The following is a 5,000-nucleotide window of genomic DNA, read 5'->3' as shown; positions in this document are numbered from 1 at the left end:
ATCGCTAGCGACTCTTTTTCCCAGCTAGTTAACGGATCAGAACTTTGCTTTTTATGGACCCGTTAAAAAACCAGATTAATCTACAAATATTAATCCGACTGAACATATATTCATTTACGTACCTGTGGAAAACTTTTAATGGACTTCTTAAATGCCATCGTTTAACACGTGGAGCTAGGCACTGTTTCTCCTGTCAGACGTTTCCATATGGGTCCCACTTAGCTGTAACACCTGGATACTCCTGCAACATCCAAGCGACACTAGGATTAGCTCACAGGCTGCGTCGCCTAAGGAGATATACAACTCCTGGTTCAACATGGCTGAATGTTCTCCTGTAAAAAAAAAAAAAAAAAAAACACGCCGACAATCTCTCAAATAACTGAGTCCTCAAGCACCAGTTCGAATCAGTAAATAGCTAGCAAGGCGTAATGTCAGGCGCTGTGGGTAACTGTTGACCTCCGCTTTGTAATGCTTAAGTATCCGTGCGATTTTTGGAAATGATGTCTACTTCTAGAAGTCTAGCAAAGCCCTGTCAAGCATCTACAGCCATGCTTCCTAAAGTTCACTCGCATGGATAAACCAGACTCCCGATGCTGTCGCTAGCCGCCTGTTGCTTCTCACATGGCGTACGGAGCCACTGATAAATTTTCAACCTTGCACCGCGCATTCTGCCTAGTACAAACCTCGAACTTTTTTCCCTGACAAGCACGTACGTTATACATGCAATGCTTACGAAGGTTGCAATTCTCGGGTTACTCAACAGTGCTATGTCTACTAAAAACACTGCTGGTCACGCAGTAGAATGTGTATAATACAACATCATGTACATGCTGTTACAAATGTGAAGCATTGTTAGGTGGGGGAATAGGATGCCAATGAATATACTCTATAGTAAATTACTGTCAGTACAGTTTCTACATTACCCATGACATAACAGTTAACAGGCTTATCAGGAACTGGTTTCTCAATTCAGTGCCAGCAATAACACCATTGTTTTTAGTAACTTAAATATGCATGGGTCTGCTGTATGCATAGTCTGCCTAATGTAGGGGATTGTTCCCCACATCAGGGATGCTTTCCCTGAGTGAGCAATACTTGTTTACTATGCACAAGCATCACTGTTCAAGCCTCATTTCTATCGCCCTCCAGCACTACTAGACATATCCTTAGTTTCTTCTTGACTTCTGCTATTGTCTTATTCTTTAATATGGTTGTGGGGCTAATAACAGCTCTGTTTGTAAGGTAACCACTAGATTATAACATATTGCATACAGTATAGTCTATGGTTGCAAACGGACCCCAGATCGGGATCTATGATAAGGTGTTGAACCCAAGGAGTGTAATTTTAAGTTTTCTAAGTGTGAAAGGTTCTGTGGCTGAGACAAGCAACTTTATTTAATCTAACCAGCTAGATCCTCATGCCACGTACCCTGATAGCAGAATAGATGATCGTTTACTGAGCTAATTATTATACTTAGTTGAATTAATGGATTCTCCTTCTTCTCTCTCTCCATATATGTGGGGGATGATATAATACTAACATAACAAGCTGGTGTTGTAAGAGTACTAGGCACAAACATATGTTCCAGACAAATCTTTTTTGTTTACATTACTTGAGTGTGTTAAACTCTATTACTGTTGAGCCAAAAGGTGTTTGTAGCAAGCTGTGAGTCATTAACTCACCTCTATCACCATCAAAACTTTTTGTTTAAATACATATAGTTCTTCAGGTACTCAGAATATTTGCTAAACGGTGTACCTCCGAGGGTGTACTTCCCTGTAAAAGGCATGTTGTCATATTTTTCCTATACACTACCTTACCCTATCACAGATCATACCGCAAGATATCCAAACTGCATATTACACAATATACAGTCTTGGAAGCTCAGTGGGTGGCGTTGTAAGTAATCTAGGTAGGTTATGTTTTGGAAAAGTTATATTTTGTACATATGTATAGTAAAGGTTAGGTTTGTGTTTGTGTGTTTATATACTTCTTCATATAAGGAGTATGGGTGGATAGGCACTGGGGTTAGTTTGAAGAAGCTGTGGGCTACCCCTTACCGCAATGATAACTTCTTAGTAAAAACAGTGTTAAAGACATATCAAGCTCTCTTCCCTCTGGTATACCCAAAAATAACTCTCCCTAAACAAACCCTACTATGTGTAGGTATAACAATAACCTCCCATTCATATCACCTTTCAATAATACCAACTAAATTAAGGAATTCAGTAGCTGGCAAGTAGACTGCTGGAATGTTAAAGGCCTTCAGAATGCTGAGAAAAAAAATCTAATAGTACATCTTTTTTTTAAATCTCAGGCTACTATCTGTTTCTTACAGGAGACGCATCTACCCAAAGAATGCTGGGAAAAAACTTCTAACAAAAAATGGATTAGGACTATAATAGCGGGGGGTGATAGTTCAAACTCTAAGGGAGTCGCAATCTTAATCAAGAAACAATTCCAGGGCACTATCATAGAAGGCAAGTCTGATAAATTTGGTAGGTGGTGCTATTTTACATCCATAGTGCGAATTCCGTCAAACCCGTTTTATTTCTGAACGATACGGTCCTTGCACTCAACAACACATCTTCTTCATGGAAATCTATAATATTCTTAGCGATTCTCAAATCACCTTTTTATTATAGGAGGAGACTGGAATGCAGTCATAAATCCCAGTTTAGACCGCACCAGCAATTCCCCTCATACAACTCTCAAGCTTCTACTGCTCTGGAAGAACTAATGTCTGACTATAATCTCATGGATACAATTGTCTTTGGTACGGATCCATCAAAAAGCAGTATGTACACTTTCTACTCTCAATGCCACAAATCATGGTCACGTTTAGATTTTTTCTTAATCTCTAAATTCTTCTCTAAATTCAAGATCACACTAAGGTGTGAACCTAGGCTATTATCTGACCATGCAAAAATTTCCCTTATGATAGTCTTCGCATCCGATCCCTCCCCCCCTGCGAACTGGTCCTTTAACAATAACCTACTAAAACATAAAGAGGTTGTAGAGAGAATCAATAAGACATTGTCTGAACTATACGCAGGATTTGGTAATTCCCAAATAGCACTTGACATACAATGGGCGGCCTGCAAGGCCGAATTAAGAGGGTATCTGATTAGTAAAGCTACATTTTTTAATAAACTTAATAAAAGGAAAGAATCTGATCTTGCTTTAAGGCTAGCGTCCTTGGAAAGAGAATTCAAAACACACCCCGACCCCAAACTAGAAGAATCGATCAATGCTGCACATAAAGAACTATGCGAGTTACACTTATATAACTATTCGATATAGGAACAAAAACAAATTGCAACCTACTCTGAATGGGCACAAATCCCATCTAGAACCCTGTCTAGAATACTCAAAAACAATAGCGGTGCTCCGACAATCTCCATCTTGCAACATAAAGGGGAAACTTACAAAACAGATTGCGAGATTATTAAACTTTTTCATGACATATATACAGACATATATAGCAACAACAAACACAACACCTCCAATCTGCAGATGGTTACATTTCTTAATTCCATCATCTTCCCATCTCTTAATCAGGATCAAGTATCCACCCTATCAGCTCCATTTACTATCCGAGAGATTCAAACCACCATTAATAAACTCAAATTAGGCAAATCCCCTGGCCCGGATGGCTTCACTACTAATTTTTTCAAGACCTTTAACTCAAAAATTGCTCCTATCCTCCTAGAAGTTTTTAACTTTATTGTAAAACATGGAATTACAGACATACACTGGAATAACTCAAAAACAATCCTGCTACTTAAAAACAATAAAGAAAAAACAGATCCACATAACTACAGACCTATCTCGCTTATAAATGTTGATATCAAAATCTCCTCTGCCATCTTAGCCAACAGACTTAAACAGGTATTACCACACTTACTATCACCTGACCAAGCTGGGTTTATGTCCAATAGACATACATGGGACAATACACTAACACTAGACTCTCTTATCCAGTTTACCAAAAAGAGAAACCCGTTATATGCCTTAACCCTAGACGCATCAAAAGCATTTGACAGGGTAAACTGGGACTTTCTCTTCTCACGCTTATCGCATTTTAACATACCCACAACCTTCCTAGATATGATCAGAACTCTTTATTCAAACTCATGCACATACCTTTATATAAATAAAAAAAGATCTAAGCCCATCCAGATTACTAATGGCACTAGAAAAGGTTGTCCACTTTCTCCCTTCCTCTTCAATCTATTCATTGAACCCTTTTTCCTTTATCTCACTCAAAATACACATCACACTATTCCTAAAATTCTCAACACACAAGTAGCATTATCGGCCTTTGCTGACGACTTAAACCTCTACTTCCATTACCCGAACACGGACCTGCCAAAAATATTAAAAGCAATTACTTCCTTCTCTAAGGCCTCTGGATACCAAGTCAATGATAAAAAATCACATATTCTCCCAATAAATCCTGAGGCGCATAAACCCTTCTTCTTCCCCGAATCGTCCTTCCATATCTCATACAGTCTCAAATACCTTGGCGTCAACTTTGAACACAATCAAGCCTCTATGCTTCAAAATAACCTGCTAAAATCACGGTCTACCATATGTCAAGACCTACAAAGATGGAAACTAGTGAACTTATCATTCCTTTCAAAAGTAGCTATTGTGAAAATGAATATCCTTCCCAGACTCCTCTATCAATTTTGTGCAACAAATATAAATATATCAAACAACTTCTTCTCACAGATTGAAAAGACAATAATCAAATTTCTCTGGTTTCCTAAGAATGTTAGGATCTCTTTTTCCAAGTTAAGTCTTCCCAAGGAGAAAGGTGGGGTGGGCCTTCCAAACCTTCATCTCTACTATCTGATTATTAGCTCTAATAAACTATGGTCCATTGCATACATGAATAACAAAGACCAAACTTATTACCCAGCGTGGCTAAAGATATGGCACGGACATATTCTATCTAACAAAATTAATCCTAAGGCCACTCCTTTTTTATCAC

The 5,000-nt window shown here is 38.5% G+C and overlaps 1 protein-coding gene across 1 annotated transcript in view; it reads left to right on the top strand.

Annotated features, from left to right (window-relative positions):
- The window catches only part of UTP6 (UTP6 small subunit processome component), a 1,596,914-nt gene that overhangs the window by 1,283,975 nt on the left and 307,939 nt on the right, over positions 1-5,000 (top strand). The window lies entirely within an intron of this gene.

This window comes from Protopterus annectens, chromosome 4.part0 (assembly GCF_019279795.1).
Source record: "Protopterus annectens isolate FY-2018-M chromosome 4.part0, PAN1.0, whole genome shotgun sequence".
Classification (NCBI taxonomy): domain Eukaryota; kingdom Metazoa; phylum Chordata; order Ceratodontiformes; family Protopteridae; genus Protopterus; species Protopterus annectens.
The sequence above is the reverse complement of the archived record's forward strand: the minus strand, read 5'-3'. Positions and strand labels throughout refer to the sequence as shown.